Raw genomic sequence first — 25,275 nt, forward strand, 5'->3', positions numbered from 1 at the left:
GCAAGCATGTCCGCCTCTACCACCTCTTTTTCCGCCGTGTCCTCAGCCGCCACCCCCGTGCCAAGTCCCATTACCCGACCGGCATATCACATGTGCAGGGCGCAACGGTGTCACGCTGTGCTGCACCTGGTATGCCTTGGCGAACGTAGTCACACAGGGGAGGAACTGCTGAGTGTAATGAACAGAGAAATCGACAGATGGCTGTCTCCGCGCAAACTAAAAATCGGAACCATGTTGACTGACAACGGAAAGAACATGGTGTCTGCTCTGCGTCAAGGAAGGTTGTGCCATGCGCCATGCATGGCTCACGTGTTCAATCTGGTTGTCAAGCGGTTCCTAAAATCCACCATCCCACTGCAAGACATCCTTAAAATGTCACGTAAACTGTGCATGCATTTCAGCCATTCCTACACCGCAAAGAACACCCTCATTGAGCTGCAGCGGCAGAACGGAATTCCACAGCATCGCCTGATCTGCGACGTTGCAACAAGGTGGAATTCAACCCTACACATGTTAGACCGCCTTTACGAGCAGCGAAAGGCCATCACCGATTTCCTGATGTTACAAGCGGATAAAGGTACTCCCCTGTGTAACTTAGATGTCAGCCATTGGCAGCTCATGCGTGACACCTGCCGCTTGCTCAGGCCCTTTGAGGAGGCCACGCTATTCGTGAGTCGGCAGGACTATGGGATGAACGACGTCATTCCTCTGTTGCACGTCCTGGAACAAATGCTGTTAACAATGGCTGGTCAGGGTGCGGTAGACGTGGCGCACAGATCTCAACGCCACATGACCCCTGTGGGGGCAGGACAGGAAGAAGAGGAGGAGGTAGAGGAGGACATTTGTGCTCAGGAATTATTGAGTGAAATGGGTGGTTTTTCCACTCAGCGGACAGGAGTGGAGGAGCAGGAGCATCTGGTAGAGGAGGAGGAGGAGGAGACAGAGGACCCAGACGCACCGTGGCAGTATGCTGTGGAGATGGAGGCAGGGAGTCCCTCGCATTCCTTGGCACAAATGGCCCATAGCATGCTCGGTTGCTTGCGTAGCGACAGCCGAATAATAACCATCAGACAGAGGGATGACTTTTGGCTGTCCACCTTGTTGGACCCTCGCTACCGGTCCAAAATGGTGGCCTTTTTCACACCTGCTGAGAGGGAGGCCAAAATTACGTACTATAAAAACCACCTATGTAGTCAGTTGGTCTCTGCCTTTGTGCGCCAACGTCCATCCTCAGACACTGTGGGCCCTGTGCGCTCGCGTTCCGCTGGCATGGCAGCAGGGGAGGGGTGGGGTGGTAGGAGCAGTGGCAGCTCCACCAGCAGTGGCTGCCTCAGTCTGCAGTCGATGATGAGTAGCTTTCTTCACCAGCGCAGTGAGGAAACTACTAACCAGCCGCAGCAGCAGCAGCAGCATCAGGTGGACCTGGAGCAGGAGCTCAAACAACAGGCTTGGGCCTACTTGGACAGCACCCTGCCAACCGAGGTAGACAATCCCCTTGACTACTGGGCAACGAAACTTGACCTTTGGCCCCAACTAGCTGAATTTGCCCTTGAAAGGCTGTCATGCCCGGCCAGTAGCGTGGCATCGGAGCGCGTGTTTAGTGCGGCAGGAGGTATTGTAACTCCGCGGAGGACACGACTGTCCACCCAAAGTGTGGAGAGACTCACGTTTGTGAAAATGAATCAGGCGTGGATTAGTCTGGATTTCAAACCACCAGTTCCTGACACAACTGACTAAATCCGCCATGAATCATGCCTCAAACATGTGCCACTTTCAGGTCTCCTCACACTGCTGGTGTGTTTAATTTTTTGACATAGGGTGCAGGCAGATTACGGGCCTCACATAGCTGCTGCCAGGCCCCTAATCTGCCATGGGCCCCTATATACCGCCTCCTCATGCTGCTGCCAAGTCTAGAGTCTGTCATGGGTCCCTGTACGGCCTCCCATTGCTGCTGTCTCCATCGCCACACTCTGCCATGTGCCACTTTCAGGTCTCTTCACACTGCTGGTGTGTTTAATTTTTTGACATAGGGTGCAGGCAGATTACGGGCCTCACATAGCTGCTGCCAGGCCCCTAATCTGCCATGGGCCCCTATATACCGCCTCCTCATGCTGCTGCCAAGTCCAGAGTCTCTCATGGGTCCCTGTACGGCCTCCCATTGTTGCTGTCTCCATCGCCACACTCTGCTGCCATGTGCCACTTTCAGGTCTCTTCACACTGCTGGTGTGTTAAATTTTTTGACATAGGGTGCAGGCAGATTACGGGCCTCACATAGCTGCTGCCAGGCCCCTAATCTGCCATGGGCCCCTATATACCGCCTCCTCATGCTGCTGCCAAGTCCAGAGTCTCTCATGGGTCCCTGTACGGCCTCCCATTGCTGCTGTCTCCATCGCCACACTCTGCTGCCATGTGCCACTTTCAGGTCTCTTCACACTGCTGGTGTGTTAAATTTTTTGACATAGGGTGCAGGCAGATTACGGGCCTCACATAGCTGCTGCCAGGCCCCTAATCTGCCATGGGCCCCTATATACCGCCTCCTCATGCTGCTGCCAAGTCCAGAGTCTCTCATGGGTCCCTGTACGGCCTCCCATTGCTGCTGTCTCCATCGCCACACTCTGCCATGTGCCACTTTCAGGTCTCTTCACACTGCTGGTGTGTTTAATTTTTTGACATAGGGTGCAGGCAGATTACGGGCCTCACATAGCTGCTGCCAGGCCCCTAATCTGCCATGGGCCCCTATATACCGCCTCCTCATGCTGCTGCCAAGTCCAGAGTCTCTCATGGGTCCCTGTACGGCCTCCCATTGTTGCTGTCTCCATCGCCACACTCTGCTGCCATGTGCCACTTTCAGGTCTCTTCACACTGCTGGTGTGTTAAATTTTTTGACATAGGGTGCAGGCAGATTACGGGCCTCACATAGCTGCTGCCAGGCCCCTAATCTGCCATGGGCCCCTATATACCGCCTCCTCATGCTGCTGCCAAGTCCAGAGTCTCTCATGGGTCCCTGTACGGCCTCCCATTGCTGCTGTCTCCATCGCCACACTCTGCTGCCATGTGCCACTTTCAGGTCTCTTCACACTGCTGGTGTGTTTAATTTTTTGACATAGGGTGCAGGCAGATTACGGGCCTCACATAGCTGCTGCCAGGCCCCTAATCTGCCATGGGCCCCTATATACCGCCTCCTCATGCTGCTGCCAAGTCTAGAGTCTCTCATGGGTCCCTGTACGGCCTCCCATTGCTGCTGTCTCCATCGCCACACTCTGCTGCCATGTGCCACTTTCAGGTCTCTTCACACTGCTGGTGTGTTAAATTTTTTGACATAGGGTGCAGGCAGATTACGGGCCTCACATAGCTGCTGCCAGGCCCCTAATCTGCCATGGGCCCCTATATACCGCCTCCTCATGCTGCTGCCAAGTCCAGAGTCTCTCATGGGTCCCTGTACGGCCTCCCATTGCTGCTGTCTCCATCGCCACACTCTGCTGCCATGTGCCACTTTCAGGTCTCTTCACACTGCTGGTGTGTTAAATTTTTTGACATAGGGTGCAGGCAGATTACGGGCCTCACATAGCTGCTGCCAGGCCCCTAATCTGCCATGGGCCCCTATATACCGCCTCCTCATGCTGCTGCCAAGTCTAGAGTCTGTCATGGGTCCCTGTACGGCCTCCCATTGCTGCTGTCTCCATCGCCACACTCTGCCATGTGCCACTTTCAGGTCTCTTCACACTGCTGGTGTGTTTAATTTTTTGACATAGGGTGCAGGCAGATTACGGGCCTGTCATAGCTGCTGCCAGGCCCCTAATCTGCCATGGGCCCCTATATACCGCCTCCTCATGCTGCTGCCAAGTCCAGAGTCTCTCATGGGTCCCTGTACGGCCTCCCATTGCTGCTGTCTCCATCGCCACACTCTGCTGCCATGTGCCACTTTCAGGTCTCTTCACACTGCTGGTGTGTTTAATTTTTTGACATAGGGTGCAGGCAGATTACGGGCCTCACATAGCTGCTACCAGGCCCCTAATCTGCCATGGGCCCCTATATACCGCCTCCTCATGCTGCTGCCAAGTCCAGAGTCTCTCATGGGTCCCTGTACGGCCTCCCATTGCTGCTGTCTCCATCGCCACACTCTGCTGCCATGTGCCACTTTCAGGTCTCTTCACACTGCTGGTGTGTTAAATTTTTTGACATAGGGTGCAGGCAGATTACGGGCCTCACATAGCTGCTGCCAGGCCCCTAATCTGCCATGGGCCCCTATATACCGCCTCCTCATGCTGCTGCCAAGTCTAGAGTCTCTCATGGGTCCCTGTACGGCCTCCCATTGCTGCTGTCTCCATCGCCACACTCTGCTGCCATGTGCCACTTTCAGGTCTCTTCACACTGCTGGTGTGTTTAATTTTTTGACATAGGGTGCTGCAAGATAACGGGCCTCACATAGCTGCTGCCAGGCCCCTAATCTGCCATGGGCCCCTATATACCGCCTCCTCATGCTGCTGCCAAGTCCAGAGTCTCTCATGGGTCCCTGTACGGCCTCCCATTGCTGCTGTCTCCATCGCCACACTCTGCTGCCATGTGCCACTTTCAGGTCTCTTCACACTGCTGGTGTGTTAAATTTTTTGACATAGGGTGCAGGCAGATTACGGGCCTCACATAGCTGCTGCCAGGCCCCTAATCTGCCATGGGCCCCTATATACCGCCTCCTCATGCTGCTGCCAAGTCCAGAGTCTCTCATGGGTCCCTGTACGGCCTCCCATTGCTGCTGTCTCCATCGCCACACTCTGCTGCCATGTGCCACTTTCAGGTCTCTTCACACTGCTGGTGTGTTTAATTTTTTGACATAGGGTGCAGGCAGATTACGGGCCTCACATTGCTGCTGCCAGGCCCCTAATCTGCCATGGGCCCCTATATACCGCCTCCTCATGCTGCTGCCAAGTCTAGAGTCTCTCATGGGTCCCTGTACGGCCTCCCATTGCTGCTGTCTCCATCGCCACACTCTGCTGCCATGTGCCACTTTCAGGTCTCTTCACACTGCTGGTGTGTTTAATTTTTTGACATAGGGTGCAGGCAGATTACGGGCCTCACATAGCTGCTGCCAGGCCCCTAATCTGCCATGGGCCCCTATATACCGCCTCCTCATGCTGCTGCCAAGTCCAGAGTCTCTCATGGGTCCCTGTACGGCCTCCCATTGCTGCTGTCTCCATCGCCACACTCTGCTGCCATGTGCCACTTTCAGGTCTCTTCACACTGCTGGTGTGTTAAATTTTTTGACATAGGGTGCTGGCAGATTACGGGCCTCACATAGCTGCTGCCAGGCCCCTAATCTGCCATGGGCCCCTATATACCGCCTCCTCATGCTGCTGCCAAGTCTAGAGTCTGTCATGGGTCCCTGTACGGCCTCCCATTGCTGCTGTCTCCATCGCCACACTCTGCCATGTGCCACTTTCAGGTCTCTTCACACTGCTGGTGTGTTTAATTTTTTGACATAGGGTGCAGGCAGATTACGGGCCTCACATAGCTGCTGCCAGGCCCCTAATCTGCCATGGGCCCCTATATACCGCCTCCTCATGCTGCTGCCAAGTCCAGAGTCTCTCATGGGTCCCTGTACGGCCTCCCATTGCTGCTGTCTCCATCGCCACACTCTGCTGCCATGTGCCACTTTCAGGTCTCTTCACACTGCTGGTGTGTTTAATTTTTTGACATAGGGTGCAGGCAGATTACGGGCCTCACATAGCTGCTGCCAGGCCCCTAATCTGCCATGGGCCCCTATATACCGCCTCCTCATGCTGCTGCCAAGTCTAGAGTCTCTCATGGGTCCCTGTACGGCCTCCCATTGCTGCTGTCTCCATCGCCACACTCTGCTGCCATGTGCCACTTTCAGGTCTCTTCACACTGCTGGTGTGTTAAATTTTTTGACATAGGGTGCAGGCAGATTACGGGCCTCACATAGCTGCTGCCAGGCCCCTAATCTGCCATGGGCCCCTATATACCGCCTCCTCATGCTGCTGCCAAGTCCAGAGTCTCTCATGGGTCCCTGTACGGCCTCCCATTGCTGCTGTCTCCATCGCCACACTCTGCTGCCATGTGCCACTTTCAGGTCTCTTCACACTGCTGGTGTGTTAAATTTTTTGACATAGGGTGCAGGCAGATTACGGGCCTCACATAGCTGCTGCCAGGCCCCTAATCTGCCATGGGCCCCTATATACCGCCTCCTCATGCTGCTGCCAAGTCTAGAGTCTGTCATGGGTCTTTGTACGGCCTCCCATTGCTGCTGTCTCCATCGCCACACTCTGCCATGTGCCACTTTCAGGTCTCTTCACACTGCTGGTGTGTTTAATTTTTTGACATAGGGTGCAGGCAGATTACGGGCCTCACATAGCTGCTGCCAGGCCCCTAATCTGCCATGGGCCCCTATATACCGCCTCCTCATGCTGCTGCCAAGTCCAGAGTCTCTCATGGGTCCCTGTACGGCCTCCCATTGCTGCTGTCTCCATCGCCACACTCTGCTGCCATGTGCCACTTTCAGGTCTCTTCACACTGCTGGTGTGTTTAATTTTTTGACATAGGGTGCAGGCAGATTACGGGCCTCACATAGCTGCTACCAGGCCCCTAATCTGCCATGGGCCCCTATATACCGCCTCCTCATGCTGCTGCCAAGTCCAGAGTCTCTCATGGGTCCCTGTACGGCCTCCCATTGCTGCTGTCTCCATCGCCACACTCTGCTGCCATGTGCCACTTTCAGGTCTCTTCACACTGCTGGTGTGTTAAATTTTTTGACATAGGGTGCAGGCAGATTACGGGCCTCACATAGCTGCTGCCAGGCCCCTAATCTGCCATGGGCCCCTATATACCGCCTCCTCATGCTGCTGCCAAGTCTAGAGTCTCTCATGGGTCCCTGTACGGCCTCCCATTGCTGCTGTCTCCATCGCCACACTCTGCTGCCATGTGCCACTTTCAGGTCTCTTCACACTGCTGGTGTGTTTAATTTTTTGACATAGGGTGCTGCAAGATAACGGGCCTCACATAGCTGCTGCCAGGCCCCTAATCTGCCATGGGCCCCTATATACCGCCTCCTCATGCTGCTGCCAAGTCCAGAGTCTCTCATGGGTCCCTGTACGGCCTCCCATTGCTGCTGTCTCCATCGCCACACTCTGCTGCCATGTGCCACTTTCAGGTCTCTTCACACTGCTGGTGTGTTAAATTTTTTGACATAGGGTGCAGGCAGATTACGGGCCTCACATAGCTGCTGCCAGGCCCCTAATCTGCCATGGGCCCCTATATACCGCCTCCTCATGCTGCTGCCAAGTCCAGAGTCTCTCATGGGTCCCTTTACGGCCTCCCATTGCTGCTGTCTCCATCGCCACACTCTGCTGCCATGTGCCACTTTCAGGTCTCTTCACACTGCTGGTGTGTTTAATTTTTTGACATAGGGTGCAGGCAGATTACGGGCCTCACATAGCTGCTGCCAGGCCCCTAATCTGCCATGGGCCCCTATATACCGCCTCCTCATGCTGCTGCCAAGTCCAGAGTCTCTCATGGGTCCCTGTACGGCCTCCCATTGCTGCTGTCTCCATCGCCACACTCTGCTGCCATGTGCCACTTTCAGGTCTCTTCACACTGCTGGTGTGTTTAATTTTTTGACATAGGGTGCAGGCAGATTACGGGCCTCACATAGCTGCTGCCAGGCCCCTAATCTGCCATGGGCCCCTATATACCGCCTCCTCATGCTGCTGCCAAGTCCAGAGTCTCTCATGGGTCCCTGTACGGCCTCCCATTGCTGCTGTCTCCATCGCCACACTCTGCTGCCATGTGCCACTTTCAGGTCTCTTCACACTGCTGGTGTGTTAAATTTTTTGACATAGGGTGCAGGCAGATTACGGGCCTCACATAGCTGCTGCCAGGCCCCTAATCTGCCATGGGCCCCTATATACCGCCTCCTCATGCTGCTGCCAAGTCTAGAGTCTGTCATGGGTCCCTGTACGGCCTCCCATTGCTGCTGTCTCCATCGCCACACTCTGCCATGTGCCACTTTCAGGTCTATTCACACTGCTGGTGTGTTTAATTTTTTGACATAGGGTGCAGGCAGATTACGGGCCTCACATAGCTGCTGCCAGGCCCCTAATCTGCCATGGGCCCCTATATACCGCCTCCTCATGCTGCTGCCAAGTCCAGAGTCTCTCATGGGTCCCTGTACGGCCTCCCATTGCTGCTGTCTCCATCGCCACACTCTGCTGCCATGTGCCACTTTCAGGTCTCTTCACACTGCTGGTGTGTTTAATTTTTTGACATAGGGTGCAGGCAGATTACGGGCCTCACATAGCTGCTGCCAGGCCCCTAATCTGCCATGGGCCCCTATATACCGCCTCCTCATGCTGCTGCCAAGTCTAGAGTCTCTCATGGGTCCCTGTACGGCCTCCCATTGCTGCTGTCTCCATCGCCACACTCTGCTGCCATGTGCCACTTTCAGGTCTCTTCACACTGCTGGTGTGTTAAATTTTTTGACATAGGGTGCAGGCAGATTACGGGCCTCACATAGCTGCTGCCAGGCCCCTAATCTGCCATGGGCCCCTGTATACCGCCTCCTCATGCTGCTGCCAAGTCCAGAGTCTCTCATGGGTCCCTGTACGGCCTCCCATTGCTGCTGTCTCCATCGCCACACTCTGCTGCCATGTGCCACTTTCAGGTCTCTTCACACTGCTGGTGTGTTAAATTTTTTGACATAGGGTGCAGGCAGATTACGGGCCTCACATAGCTGCTGCCAGGCCCCTAATCTGCCATGGGCCCCTATATACCGCCTCCTCATGCTGCTGCCAAGTCTAGAGTCTGTCATGGGTCTTTGTACGGCCTCCCATTGCTGCTGTCTCCATCGCCACACTCTGCCATGTGCCACTTTCAGGTCTCTTCACACTGCTGGTGTGTTTAATTTTTTGACATAGGGTGCAGGCAGATTACGGGCCTCACATAGCTGCTGCCAGGCCCCTAATCTGCCATGGGCCCCTATATACCGCCTCCTCATGCTGCTGCCAAGTCCAGAGTCTCTCATGGGTCCCTGTACGGCCTCCCATTGCTGCTGTCTCCATCGCCACACTCTGCTGCCATGTGCCACTTTCAGGTCTCTTCACACTGCTGGTGTGTTTAATTTTTTGACATAGGGTGCAGGCAGATTACGGGCCTCACATAGCTGCTACCAGGCCCCTAATCTGCCATGGGCCCCTATATACCGCCTCCTCATGCTGCTGCCAAGTCCAGAGTCTCTCATGGGTCCCTGTACGGCCTCCCATTGCTGCTGTCTCCATCGCCACACTCTGCTGCCATGTGCCACTTTCAGGTCTCTTCACACTGCTGGTGTGTTAAATTTTTTGACATAGGGTGCAGGCAGATTACGGGCCTCACATAGCTGCTGCCAGGCCCCTAATCTGCCATGGGCCCCTATATACCGCCTCCTCATGCTGCTGCCAAGTCTAGAGTCTCTCATGGGTCCCTGTACGGCCTCCCATTGCTGCTGTCTCCATCGCCACACTCTGCTGCCATGTGCCACTTTCAGGTCTCTTCACACTGCTGGTGTGTTTAATTTTTTGACATAGGGTGCTGCAAGATAACGGGCCTCACATAGCTGCTGCCAGGCCCCTAATCTGCCATGGGCCCCTATATACCGCCTCCTCATGCTGCTGCCAAGTCCAGAGTCTCTCATGGGTCCCTGTACGGCCTCCCATTGCTGCTGTCTCCATCGCCACACTCTGCTGCCATGTGCCACTTTCAGGTCTCTTCACACTGCTGGTGTGTTAAATTTTTTGACATAGGGTGCAGGCAGATTACGGGCCTCACATAGCTGCTGCCAGGCCCCTAATCTGCCATGGGCCCCTATATACCGCCTCCTCATGCTGCTGCCAAGTCCAGAGTCTCTCATGGGTCCCTTTACGGCCTCCCATTGCTGCTGTCTCCATCGCCACACTCTGCTGCCATGTGCCACTTTCAGGTCTCTTCACACTGCTGGTGTGTTTAATTTTTTGACATAGGGTGCAGGCAGATTACGGGCCTCACATAGCTGCTGCCAGGCCCCTAATCTGCCATGGGCCCCTATATACCGCCTCCTCATGCTGCTGCCAAGTCCAGAGTCTCTCATGGGTCCCTGTACGGCCTCCCATTGCTGCTGTCTCCATCGCCACACTCTGCTGCCATGTGCCACTTTCAGGTCTCTTCACACTGCTGGTGTGTTAAATTTTTTGACATAGGGTGCAGGCAGATTACGGGCCTCACATAGCTGCTGCCAGGCCCCTAATCTGCCATGGGCCCCTATATACCGCCTCCTCATGCTGCTGCCAAGTCTAGAGTCTGTCATGGGTCCCTGTACGGCCTCCCATTGCTGCTGTCTCCATCGCCACACTCTGCCATGTGCCACTTTCAGGTCTCTTCACACTGCTGGTGTGTTTAATTTTTTGACATAGGGTGCAGGCAGATTACGGGCCTCACATAGCTGCTGCCAGGCCCCTAATCTGCCATGGGCCCCTATATACCGCCTCCTCATGCTGCTGCCAAGTCCAGAGTCTCTCATGGGTCCCTGTACGGCCTCCCATTGCTGCTGTCTCCATCGCCACACTCTGCTGCCATGTGCCACTTTCAGGTCTCTTCACACTGCTGGTGTGTTTAATTTTTTGACATAGGGTGCAGGCAGATTACGGGCCTCACATAGCTGCTGCCAGGCCCCTAATCTGCCATGGGCCCCTATATACCGCCTCCTCATGCTGCTGCCAAGTCTAGAGTCTCTCATGGGTCCCTGTACGGCCTCCCATTGCTGCTGTCTCCATCGCCACACTCTGCTGCCATGTGCCACTTTCAGGTCTCTTCACACTGCTGGTGTGTTAAATTTTTTGACATAGGGTGCAGGCAGATTACGGGCCTCACATAGCTGCTGCCAGGCCCCTAATCTGCCATGGGCCCCTATATACCGCCTCCTCATGCTGCTGCCAAGTCCAGAGTCTCTCATGGGTCCCTGTACGGCCTCCCATTGCTGCTGTCTCCATCGCCACACTCTGCTGCCATGTGCCACTTTCAGGTCTCTTCACACTGCTGGTGTGTTAAATTTTTTGACATAGGGTGCAGGCAGATTACGGGCCTCACATAGCTGCTGCCAGGCCCCTAATCTGCCATGGGCCCCTATATACCGCCTCCTCATGCTGCTGCCAAGTCTAGAGTCTGTCATGGGTCTTTGTACGGCCTCCCATTGCTGCTGTCTCCATCGCCACACTCTGCCATGTGCCACTTTCAGGTCTCTTCACACTGCTGGTGTGTTTAATTTTTTGACATAGGGTGCAGGCAGATTACGGGCCTCACATAGCTGCTGCCAGGCCCCTAATCTGCCATGGGCCCCTATATACCGCCTCCTCATGCTGCTGCCAAGTCCAGAGTCTCTCATGGGTCCCTGTACGGCCTCCCATTGCTGCTGTCTCCATCGCCACACTCTGCTGCCATGTGCCACTTTCAGGTCTCTTCACACTGCTGGTGTGTTTAATTTTTTGACATAGGGTGCAGGCAGATTACGGGCCTCACATAGCTGCTACCAGGCCCCTAATCTGCCATGGGCCCCTATATACCGCCTCCTCATGCTGCTGCCAAGTCCAGAGTCTCTCATGGGTCCCTGTACGGCCTCCCATTGCTGCTGTCTCCATCGCCACACTCTGCTGCCATGTGCCACTTTCAGGTCTCTTCACACTGCTGGTGTGTTAAATTTTTTGACATAGGGTGCAGGCAGATTACGGGCCTCACATAGCTGCTGCCAGGCCCCTAATCTGCCATGGGCCCCTATATACCGCCTCCTCATGCTGCTGCCAAGTCTAGAGTCTCTCATGGGTCCCTGTACGGCCTCCCATTGCTGCTGTCTCCATCGCCACACTCTGCTGCCATGTGCCACTTTCAGGTCTCTTCACACTGCTGGTGTGTTTAATTTTTTGACATAGGGTGCTGCAAGATAACGGGCCTCACATAGCTGCTGCCAGGCCCCTAATCTGCCATGGGCCCCTATATACCGCCTCCTCATGCTGCTGCCAAGTCCAGAGTCTCTCATGGGTCCCTGTACGGCCTCCCATTGCTGCTGTCTCCATCGCCACACTCTGCTGCCATGTGCCACTTTCAGGTCTCTTCACACTGCTGGTGTGTTAAATTTTTTGACATAGGGTGCAGGCAGATTACGGGCCTCACATAGCTGCTGCCAGGCCCCTAATCTGCCATGGGCCCCTATATACCGCCTCCTCATGCTGCTGCCAAGTCCAGAGTCTCTCATGGGTCCCTTTACGGCCTCCCATTGCTGCTGTCTCCATCGCCACACTCTGCTGCCATGTGCCACTTTCAGGTCTCTTCACACTGCTGGTGTGTTTAATTTTTTGACATAGGGTGCAGGCAGATTACGGGCCTCACATAGCTGCTGCCAGGCCCCTAATCTGCCATGGGCCCCTATATACCGCCTCCTCATGCTGCTGCCAAGTCCAGAGTCTCTCATGGGTCCCTGTACGGCCTCCCATTGCTGCTGTCTCCATCGCCACACTCTGCTGCCATGTGCCACTTTCAGGTCTCTTCACACTGCTGGTGTGTTAAATTTTTTGACATAGGGTGCAGGCAGATTACGGGCCTCACATAGCTGCTGCCAGGCCCCTAATCTGCCATGGGCCCCTATATACCGCCTCCTCATGCTGCTGCCAAGTCTAGAGTCTCTCATGGGTCCCTGTACGGCCTCCCATTGCTGCTGTCTCCATCGCCACACTCTGCTGCCATGTGCCACTTTCAGGTCTCTTCACACTGCTGGTGTGTTTAATTTTTTGACATAGGGTGCAGGCAGATTACGGGCCTCACATAGCTGCTGCCAGGCCCCTAATCTGCCATGGGCCCCTATATACCGCCTCCTCATGCTGCTGCCAAGTCTAGAGTCTCTCATGGGTCCCTGTACGGCCTCCCATTGCTGCTGTCTCCATCGCCACACTCTGCTGCCATGTGCCACTTTCAGGTCTCTTCACACTGCTGGTGTGTTTAATTTTTTGACATAGGGTGCAGGCAGATTACGGGCCTCACATAGCTGCTGCCAGGCCCCTAATCTGCCATGGGCCCCTATATACCGCCTCCTCATGCTGCTGCCAAGTCCAGAGTCTCTCATGGGTCCCTGTACGGCCTCCCATTGCTGCTGTCTCCATCGCCACACTCTGCTGCCATGTGCCACTTTCAGGTCTCTTCACACTGCTGGTGTGTTAAATTTTTTGACATAGGGTGCTGGCAGATTACGGGCCTCCCATTGCTGCTGCCAGACATGTAATCTGCCATGGGCCCCCGTACCGACTCCTCATGCTGTGACGTTGCAACAAGGTGTAATTCAACCCTACATATGTTAGACCGCCTTTACGAACAGCTAAAGGCCATCACAGATTTCCTGATGTTAAAAGCGGATAAAGGTACTCCCTGTGTAACTTAGATGTCAGCCATTGTCAGCTCATGTGTGACACCTGCGCTTGCTCAGGCCCTTTGAGGAGGCCACGCTATTCGTGAGTCGGCAGGACTATGGGATGAATGAGGTCAAATCGGCCATGGGCCCCCTTACCGCCTGTTCACGCTGATGCTGGTCCCACAGTGTGACCTGGGTCCCTGTACGGCCTCCCATTGCTTCCACTCTGCCATGTACCTCTTTGAAATCTCCTCACACTCCTGCGGTTGTCCATTTTGTCATAGGTTGCTGGCAGATTAGCGGCCTTCCATAGGTGCCGCCAGGCCCCATATCGACCATGGGCCCCCGTACCTCCTGGTCACGCTGCTGCTGAGCCCACAGTGTGACCTGGGTCCCTGTACGGCCTCCCATTGCTTCCACTCTGCCATGTGCCACTTTGAAATCTCCTCACACTCCTGCGGTTGTCCATTTTGTCATAGGTTGCTGGCAGATTACAGGCCTTCCATAGGTGCCACCAAGCCCCATATCGGCCATGGGCCCCCGTACCGCCTGGTCACGCTGCTGCTGGGCCCACAGTGTGACCTGGGTCCCTGTACCGCCTCCCATTGCTCCCACTCTGCCATGTGCCACTTTCAGGTCTCCTCACGCTCCTGCTGGTTTCCATTTTGTCATAGGTTGCTGTATGGCCTCCCATTGCTGCTGCCTCTACCGCCACACTGTGGCTCCAAACACTGGTTTTGGCCCCGTGACTGCCCAAATGAGTGAAGTGTGCGGTGATTCTAAGATCGACGGCACTCATCTGCATGTCATACTGACAGACAGTATTATTTCTCTTCCCCAGCAGACTCCAAGGGCATTTAAATTAAAGGTACAGTGTTCTGCACTAATATTAAGTCTCTCTGAAGCCTAGAAACACCCTTTTTTAAGTTAAATTCACAGCGAATTTATTCGACTCGAATCGAATATTGTCCACGAATTCGCCGAATCAGTCGAATCGAATTTTTCATTTCTTCGCTCATCTCTAATTATATTATTTACTATATCTGAAACCTGCGTTTCCCTGTGTCAGTCCACACACTTCTGGTCATACCCGCATCCCTGACATTACAACAAGGCCATCCTGACCAGAAGTGGCTGCACAGAGAAGCCATCTTGGCTTGTTGCTGGGAAGGATGGATCTTGATGAGGTTGTGTATTTGTCGCTGCTGGTTTTTGATGACAGAGAATATGCTTATCAGACTCTGAGGGAGTATCCCAGGGATCAACTGCTAGAATGTATACAGGTCGCTCATGTTCTAGTAGATCAGGGCACAGAGTTCTCTGAGGTGCAACCTTTTGATTCAGGTTTGTGCAGAGTTGGCTTCATCTGGTACCCCTGAAAGCAGGAATGACTTTTTGCCACCATTTAGTGCAGACCAGGTAGTGTCCCTGGTATGCTTATTAGAGGATGATGTGGATTGCTTCTTGCAGCATTATTCTGCATGTTCACAACAGGTATTAAGGGATTGTATAAACGCAGTGCAGTCTTTGACCAGACAGGCTTTGTGTAAGCTGAGCTTTGTTCAACCCATACTACAGACATGGTCAGACTTGTTGCACCCAGCCTCAGTCAGCTTACAACGTCATTCCTTCGCTCAAGGCACTCTTCCTGCATCCCCGACAGCACCCCCAGTGACGGCCCAGTTTACTCTGCTAACTACCACATATCAGCCCTCTGCTCTCACTCGCTGCACCTATCCTGCCTTTAACCCTGTAAAGAAGTCCTTTGTAGCAACTGCTCCCTCCTCTGTTCCATCCTCCAGCTCTTCTGTCTTCAGCTGCTCCATCCGTTTACAAACCTACGCTTACCTACAGTGCTCCAGTAACTAAAACCAGGAAAAGGCAAAAATTCTTTCCAACCAATACCATCTTGCCAGTATCCAAACCGGTCAGCCTGCCATCTGAGAACCCGCCTTCCGTGGTGCAGCCTGGTGCCTCGGCGCCCACAATTCAGCCTCTACCCAGCCTGATGCCTCTACCCAGCCTGATGCCTCTACCCAGCCTGATGCCTCTATTATGCCAGATGACTCGGTGCCTCCGTCCGGTGTCCAGCCCGAGGTGCCTCCGTCTGGTGTCCAGCCCGAGGTGCCAGTCGTTGATATCCCGCCAGTCACCGGACCCGGGCGGTGGAACATTTTGCCCAGCTAGGACTGTTTGGAGTGTCCTGAGGCCGCTCCTTGAGGGGGGGGTACTGTCAGGAATGGACTTGCCAATAGTGGTGGGACTCACCTGCCTTGTGGGCTGGCCAGCGGGTGCTCTCAACAACCAGAGGCTCACTTCGGCAATTAGCCATCACCTGGGGCTGATTGCAGGTGGTGTATTTAAGGGATGGCCAGACCTGCAGTCAGTGCCTTGTTGTACTGTTTGCTTGGCCCTGGTTTCCTGATCCTGTTTCTGCCTGTCCCGACGCTGCCTGAACTCTGCCTGTACTGACCTCGGCTAGTCCTGACCACTCTCCCGCCTGCTCCTGGTACTCCGTTTGCCCATTTGCTATGACCCGGCCTGCCTGACTTCTCTTGTATCATATGTTTGTTATCTGTTTGAGGTTTGGTTCAGTTTGTTTGCACTGTGTTATGTATAGTTTTGCACTGCGTTTGTATTGTTAGTCAATAAATTATATTATTTACTATATCTGAAACCTGCGTTTCCCTGTGTCAGTCCACACACTTCTGGTCATACCCGCATCCCTGACAGCATGAGTATCCCTTTTAAAGGGGACAAAGTAAATACAAAATGCAGTTTTTAAATGATTATTTCATATACTAAGAGAAAAAAGCTATCCAGACCTGCCTGGCCCTATGTAAAAAAAGTAATTGCCCCCCTTGCTAAATCATGAATGAACTATGATTTAACCACATTTTTTGGAAAGATGCATTAAATTTTACTTGCCACACCCAGGCCTGATTACTGCCAGACCAGTTGAATCAAGAAATCACTTAAATAGAAGTTGTGTGACAAAGTGGATCACACTAAAAGATCTAAAAAAGCAACACGCCATGCTTTGCTGTATATAAATTCAAGAACAGATGAGAAACAAAGTAATTGATGTGAATAAAACCATAAATAATTGCTGTGCTGCCTCTGAGTGAATATACCAATATATGGCATTTTAAATCCTGGGACACAGCAATCCCTTCTCAAATGACAAGTGTAGCGCTGTCAAGCTCTATCCTACGCGTTTCATCATATTACATCATCATGAGTGTTTGAAAAGGGATTGCTGTGTCCCAGGATTTAAAGTTCCATATACATGCTTTTTATGTAAGTGTATTTATAAGTGTTTTTTACCTAATAAAAATTGTGTTACACTATGGAAGTTTCCCTTTGATGTTTTCACATTGGAGGAGGAGTACTTGTGGATGGTCTGGAGGTGTTTTTACATATGGAGTCCGTAACCAGCAGATTGAGGCATCAGGATCATACAGACAGCGGACTCACTGCAGGAGAGTGCTGCTACACCTAATGTGCCATTTGACCTACCATTGTCAATAATTTGTGGTGAGTGGGGCTCTGGAGGGGGAGCACTCAACACAAAGAATTTTATGGATAATAAGATTAATCACCGTATCACCTAGTTTTACACTGGATGTGGATGGGGATATTATTTCACATTGGAACTTTAAATGGTTGGACGTTGATTAGGACTTTAAATTATTTGTATACAAGTGCACTGTATTTTTTAGGTTTATCTTTTCATTGCTATTTTATTTCACTCAATTGGTACACTTGTTGGTTCAAGCACACAGGGTATATATACAATTTTCCCCAACATAGGGATGTATTAAGTCACTGGAAAGGAGGGGCACATCTTGTTTAGTCCTATGGTATAGAGCAGCAATGGGCAAACTACGGCCCGGCGGACCTTTTAATCCGGCCCGCAGAGCGTGGCAAACATTGGCTGTCAGGATGTAGGCGGGGCAGCGTGACGAACTCCTCTCCTCACACAGTCCGCCCTGAAGACCGGAACGGCGCGGGAACACGGCGAGAGGAACTCGCGGAGCAAAGGTAAGTGAATTGACACAATATGGGGAATGAATTACTATAGGGGGGATGAATTACTATAGGGGGGATGAATTAGTATAGGGGGGGAATGAATTACTATAGGGGGGATGAATTACTATATGGGGGATGAATTACTATATGGGGGATGAATTACTATGGGGGATGAATTACTATAGGGGGGATGAATTACTATAGGGGGGATGAATTACTATAGGGGGGATGAATTACTATGGGGGATGAATTACTATATGGGGGATGAATTACTATATGGGGCATTAATTACTATGCTTACTATGGGGGAATATTACTATACTTACTATGGATGGCATGGTAGTGGCTGGGCCGGCCAGCAGCTAGTCCGGCCCCCGGGTCCAATATATGAACCCATTGCGGCCCTCAAGAGGCACAAGCAGCAATTATTTATGGTTTTATTCATACAATTGTTTACTAATACACATTTGTGATATTGCTAGCAGCAGCCAGTTTATTTATACAGTCCTCTGCGCAGGCTACACTTACACAAAGTAATTGATGTGTATCAGTCTGGAAAGGGTCACAAAGCCATTTCTGTTGTTTAGTATTTTTGTTCAGTTAAAGGAATTTTTCAAAAGTCTGGCATCTTTATTTTTTTGAAATGTAACTCTTTAGTGAATGGGTAAGGGTATACTAGGAGGAGTACCCCTTACTTATTCACAAGGAGGGGCAGCACCAGGGCGACAACTTATTTGAAGGGGTACCCTGATGTTAATAACCCCACCCTGCCAGCAGATCCCCACAACCACTGGGCCAAGGTTGTGGGGAAGAGACCCTTGTCCCCATCAGCATGGGGACACTGTCTCCATGTCGAGGGCACGTGGCCTGGTAAACTGAAGCAAGGGGGGGGCAAGTATGGTTTTTAGGGGCATAGGGGGAGCCCCACATATCCCCCCATTTCTGGGAGGTGGGGTTCCACTTAAAAGTGCTACCAGGCCTAAAGGGCCTGGTAGGGCTTTAAGGGGGAACCGCACACACTTTGTTTTTTTAATATTATTTTTTAATATTTATTTATTTTATTTTTTGGGGGGAGATTAATCTTCAAGTAAGCAACATACTGCATAAGGCAGCTGTCTTATATAGTGTGGGGTGGGGACTGTGCACTGTGAGTGTGCAGTACATGGTGGTGTGTTTGGAGGGCGAACAGTTAGTGGTCCCTTCACACTGTAACCCTTCAGAGTTATTCTTGACAAGTGCAGAATTGGACCCTGCTCTAAAAATTCAAATTATATGCACCTGTTACACAGTGTGTTGAAAAAAATGGGTGTTGGTGCCTCTGCATTGTAACCCCTTACAGTTACTCTTGATGAGCGCAGGCATTGGCACTGCTCTAAAAAAAAACTCTTGAGGAGCATAGTAAGAAATATAAAAAATGTGAAAAAAATTGTAAAAAATTTTAATTAGATGCATCTGTTAAACTAGTGCAAAAAAATTGGGCCTTTGGTGTTTTGTGGTGCCTGAACACTGTAACCCCTCACAGTTACTCTTGCTGGGTGCAAGAATGGACCCTGCTGTAAAAAAGTTGTTAACAATTGTTAAACATTTGAAAACAAATTAATACAATTTAAATTACATGTAACTGTCACATGCGGGTGGATGGTGATGGTGCCTGAACACTGTAACCCCTCACAATTACTCTTCATGAGCGCAGGAATGGGCCCTGCTGTTAAAAATTTTTAAACATTAGAAAAACAATTGTAAAAAAAATAAATTACATACACCTGTTAAACAGATGCAGACAGATTGAGCCTTGGGTATTGGTGGTGTCCTAAACCAAGAACATTGTTGGAAGCTAGCATAATCAGGAATAGGATAGGCAGCCTTGATTGGATCCCAGATCCCTAACCTAACAAATTTAATTAGTTATATCATCATCAGGGGCTTCATAGCTGCTGTTGATCCAGGACTGATTTATTTTGATAAATGTCAGTCGGTCAACGGAGTCTATGGACAGATGCACTCTTTATCTGTCACAAATCCTCCAGCAGCACTGAATGTCCATTTGGAAAGCACGCTGGATGCAGGACAGGCCAGTAGCTTGATTGCATATCGAACAAGTTCTGGCCAGTGATCCATCCTTAAGACCCAGTAATCCAGGGGATCCTCAGCTGGAAAGGTCTGCATGTCTGCTCTTGTCCCTATAAAATCCTGTACCATATGATGCAGACACTGCCGATGGGTGCGTAAACCTAACAGCCCTGGGAACTGAGGACCAAAGAATTGTTTGAAGGCATCGATCAGCCGGCTGCCTTCTCCATCGCTTTTCCTTTGACCGAATAAAACCTCATTGTCCAGGAAATTGTAACCTCCCAGTGACTGGAAAGGTATTATACAAGTTTTTCTTCAAGGCGTCCTCAAGATGTTTCATCCTCTGCTCCCTCTGTGAAGGCAAGATGAGCTCTGCAACTTTACCCTTGTAACGTGGATCAAGAAGGATTGCTAACAAGTACTGATCCCTCTCCTTACCATAAATCATCAGGTCCTTTCACAGGCTCTGCAGAATCACAGAGCCCATGCAGTGTAAGTTTGAGGAGGCATGATATTCTGAGTCCTCTGGGTCACTGAATGGTATCTGCATAAAGGGGTCCTTGAGAAGAAAGGAAGTCCTCTTCCTCCTGCTGTCCTGCCTCAAGTGCCCTGTCCATGATTCCAAGCAGCGTTCACACCAGCAGGAAGACTATAGGGATGGCCCTGGAGGACATCCTGCCTAACTGAAGTTGTGCCTCCTCCTCACTTCCCTCCTCTGTACAATCCATCAGTGACCTCATCATACTCTCCCTCCTTGTCATTGGAGTCAACTTGGCAGTATGCTGCTGCTCAGGGAACATGACTGCCAGTTTCTTCTCCATCATTGCCACCCCCTCTCTCTAGGCTCACGTCACTCCTTTCCTCAACCTGGGAACCAACATTGGAGCATTGAAATTGCTGCGCATCCTCCAGCAGCATGGGACTGACACTATGTTCGAATAATTTAGCTGATTTCTCCATGCATGATGGTGGGGCTACAGAAGGAGTAGTTGTGGACAAGGATCCTGTGGAATAGGCTGCTTTCTGAGCTGCAGTGGAAGGTGAACTAGTATGAGCCTGGGTGACAGAGGATGAGGAGGGCGAGGATGGCTTAGTTATCCACTCCACTATCTCTTCTGTATGTTGTGGCTCAATAGCACAGCCAGCACTGGAAAAAAAGAACAAGCGTGCCCTGCCTGCTAAGGATGCAACATGTCCATGACCATCACTTTTCACTGTGGACACAGAGGCTGCTTGCCCTCTTTTAGCTGCCTGTGAGCATCTGACTCTTTTTTTTTCTTTCAGACAGGATGGGGATTTTTTTTTTATTTTAGAGTGTGGGATGGGAATTTGGTGCTTGGGTGCAATACTTTTGTGCTTGGTGCACTATAAACCATTGTATTATTATCTTGTTTTACAAAGAAAATAGGGGGCACAGCAATTATGGAGAAAATGTTTTTGCTGCTGCTGGGGAAAAAAAAATTCAGAAAGCCAAAAAAAAATGAAAAAAAAAATGGCACCACTGCTGATGCAGAATGAGGAACACCTGTGATGCAGGGGGAACAGCAATTATGCAATAAATATGTTTACTGCTGCTGCGGCAAAAAAATAAAATAAAAAAAATAGGAAAGCAGAAAAAAAAAGAAAACCACTGCTGACACAGAAGGAGGAACACCTGTGACACAGTAATGATGCAGCAACAGAACCTGATTCTGCTGCAAAAAAAAAAAATAAAAAAAAAAAATATATATATATATATATATATATATAATTCAACAAAGAAAAAATGGGAACAGCAATGACACAGAAGTGATGTAAAACTCATTGACAACACTACATTACATTACACCACTCCACACACCACTAACTCCAGCAACACACTACACAAGGCTACTGTGTAAGCAGCCTTTGTGTAGGGTGTGGACTTAGCCGTAAGCCATGATTGGCCAAAGTCACCAGCAAAGTGCTGTGATTGGCCAAAGCATTGCACCTGACCTGTGGACAGGTGCATTGATTTAGCCAATTATGGCTCTCACAATGCACTGTGAGAGTGCAGTGTATTTTGGAGTGTTCGACTCAAACATCGAGCCCAACACTAATTAAAAGTACTGCAGGCCTCACTTTCCTCAGTTAAGGTCAGTGTTCATGATTTAACAATAAGAAAGAGACTGAGAAGAGTGAGTGAGAAGTTGACCTAAAGGGAACACATTCTCATATTGACCTTACATTATATGGGGATCAAATATAATCCCCATATAATGAGAGAACAATTGGTGCTGGAAGAGTAATAAAGGGATCACCTCAAACAAGAATGCTTTTTGCATATTGGAAAGTGTGAAGGAGCATTAAGTAGAAGGCAAAAGGACTTCACATATTGAACTTTTTTTTGCATGTTCATATATGGTTTTTGAGTAATACATCATTTTTTAATTAAAACATGAGATATTGCTATCAGGCACTAGGCTGTTAAAGCAGTAGGCTGGTAAAGGTATGATCAGACACACTTTAAATAATGACTGCAGTCAGCAACTCTCTCCCACTCTCCTCTACTCATTGATCAGTATGTATTGTACAGGATGCCAGGATGAGTCCTGGATGAGTGCTATGTGGCTCCAATATTTGGGTTATGGTTTTAAAGTAAAAAAAAGGTGTGTGTACTCAGGGGTCTCACCCACAGGGTATTCCGGGGTAGTCATGTAAGGAGAGGACTGACTTGCGGTTATCTCTGTATTAACAGAGACATATTCCAGAACCAGAAATTGCAGTAGTTGGTAGTGACATTGGGGTGGGAAAAGAACCTCCACTCCTGACTACAGGGACTCCAGTCCCTACGGGGGTTAAGCATCTTCCAGGATGCAGCCATAAAACAAGAAGCTCTGAATATCAGGTGTGTGGAGTAAGAGCTTTGAAATAGACCTGTTGGGGTGCTGCATGTGTGATGGGAGCTGCCAAACAGCCAGAGTTGGACTGTGCAAACCTTGGGGTAAATCCCATCTATAAACTTTGTTTCTTTATGTTTTCTTTATGCTGTTTGTGCTGAAGATAAGTGGACTTTACTTTTAAGTGAATTCCGTGTTGCTGCTTTGCTTGCATTTAAAGAACAACACCTTTATGTTTAAGACAAATGCCTTTGCACATAGTCCTGAGGAGCTATACCTCTGAATATTACAATATGAAAGAAAACAAAGAACCGACTGCCAACCCATGCCATTGTTTACATTTGTGTTGCATGGTGATTGATCACAGTGACCACATGGACCAAAAAAACAAAGAGAAAAATGCACACACCTCTATTGGCAATGAACAATAGGTAAACACACTAAAATGATGGTTAACACAAGGAGTAAATATAGTGCAAGTGAATGAATGAATACTTGAACAACTTATAGGAGGGCTAGTGATAGACAAAGGAAGCCACCCTCATATGATCCAACCAATGCACTTGCACAAGGAGCCAAAGAAAAGAAGCCCAGCAGCCTCTGGGGAATAGACAAAGAGACAGGGGGCTCCAATGACTAGAATGCCATAGACTCAATTAACAAATAATGTCCACTGATATGTACATAACACTGTATGCCAATGTTTTCGCTGTTTTCTTTGCTTTTTTGTACTACTACATGACTCTCCGGTGACTTTACACAGCAGCATTTGTCTCTATTCATACTTGTGTTTCAGAGGTTGAGATGTGACACTGACTATTTTCTATTTGATTAGTGATCACATGGTACAGAGTGATTCTAATTAGCGCTGTATCTTTTGCCTGTGGTCCTTTGGGTCCATGTATGCACGGAAATACAGTTCCTGGAATACCAGAAAGTCATCTAGGAATAATAGTGGAATGGACTGGCCATTTTAAAGTGATTCTAATGGCACTTTTTTTTTTTTAAATAACAAACATGTCATACTTCCATGCTCTGTGTAATGGCTTTGCAGAAACAGACACAGACATCCTTCATTGTTTTGGATTAACTGTAGAATTTTGGATTTCTTATTAATTTTTGTGCCTGCTCTGTGACAAACATCCCTAGTGCAAAGACACCAAATCTCCTCAGCAGAATTATTGACAATAACAAAAACAACAAAAAGATGTTCAAATACAAAACAGGGGGCACCTACTAAGTGCATTATTACCATTTTCCCTCCAGAAGATTTCTCCCCCTTAATGACCAGGCCTTTTTTTGCTATTTGGCACTGCACTATTTCAACTGGTACTTACACGGTCATGCAGCGCTGTACCCAAACAAAATTTATATGCTTTTTCACACAAATAGAGCTTTCTTTTTGTGATATTTGATCACCGCTGGATTTTTTCTTTTTTGTAATATAAGCAAAAAAAGACAGAATATTTTGAAAAAAGCAATATTTTCTACTCTTGGTTATAAAAAAAAAAAAATGCAATAAACTCAAAGTTAGTCATATATTTAGGCCAAAATGTATTCTTCCACATGTTTTTGGTAAAAAAAAAAAAAATCTCTATACATGTATATCAATTTGTTTGTGTGAAAGTTATAGCATCTATACAAACTATGGTATATATATATTGGAATTTACGCAGTTTTTGATTTCTGACTGCCTATCACAATTCTTGAAGTGGTAAAATGCCAGGGCAGTACAACCCCCCTTCCCCAAATTTACCCTTTTTGGAAAGTAGACACCCCAAGGAATTTTCTGAGAAGCATGTTGAGTCCATGGAATATTTTGTTTTTTGCCACAAATTTTTGGAAAATGACAAATTTTTTTTTTTTACACTAAGTTGTCACTGAAATGATATATTGCTCACGCATGCCATGGGTATATGTGAAATAACACCCCAAAACACATTCTATTAGTTCCCCTGAGTATGGAGATACCACATGTGAGAGACTTTTTGGTAGCCTAGCTACACACAGGCCCCGAAAATCCAATGACCACCTCCAGGCTTTCGAAGGGCATATTGCCTCATGTCACTTCCTCACTTCCTACCACAGTTTCGGAGGCCCTAAAAATCCAGTACAAACACCCCCAAATTACCCCTTTTTGGAAAGTAGACAACCCAATGAATTTGATAAGAGGCATGCTGGGTATTTTTAAGATATCTTTTTTTTGTCATAGGGTTTTGAAAAATAAAATAAAAAATACATTGTGGCAACAAATGAGATCTGCAAAATACTATGCCCCTTAGCAAATACTCAACATGCCTCTCAGAAAATTCCATTGGGTGTCTACTTTCCAAAACGGGTCATTTGGGGAAGGGGGGATTGTACTGCCCTGGCATTTTACCACCTCATGAAATGTGATAGGCAGTCAGAAATTAATGACATGTAAGATTCAAAGAGCTAAACACCAGAAATTGGGAGACCACTTACACACTGCAGCTGAAGATACACTAAAACACGTGATAATGAATGTAAAAAAACCCAGTCCTGAGGTGACTGTGGCTTGCACTATAGATGTTGGTGAATGATATTGATACTGCAGTACTATGAGAGGTATAATAGATAATCACCCTGCTGTTATGAAGTATTTCTCATATTGTAAAAGCAGCCAGGTCCTGGAGAAATTCTATGTGGAGGGATATTTGTCCTCATTCTGGTTGTAAACGTTCTGTGCTTTTTTTCATCAGTAGTATATAGCAGTCTTGTGACTTCTATCAGTGTCCAGACGAGCACTGGTTAATCTTGTAGGAGGAGTTTTCATTCTCTTCTGACTGTCCTTGTGCTGCTGAGGGCGGAGCTTGGAAGCAAAAAGTGCAGGGTCTGGAGGAGGACAAGAGGTGTCAGCCCCTAGAGCAGGCAGTTGCACAG

The sequence above is a fragment of the Staurois parvus genome, unplaced genomic scaffold (genome assembly GCF_062004578.1).
Source record: "Staurois parvus isolate SC_StPar_1 unplaced genomic scaffold, SC_StPar_1.0 ptg000198l, whole genome shotgun sequence".
Classification (NCBI taxonomy): domain Eukaryota; kingdom Metazoa; phylum Chordata; class Amphibia; order Anura; family Ranidae; genus Staurois; species Staurois parvus.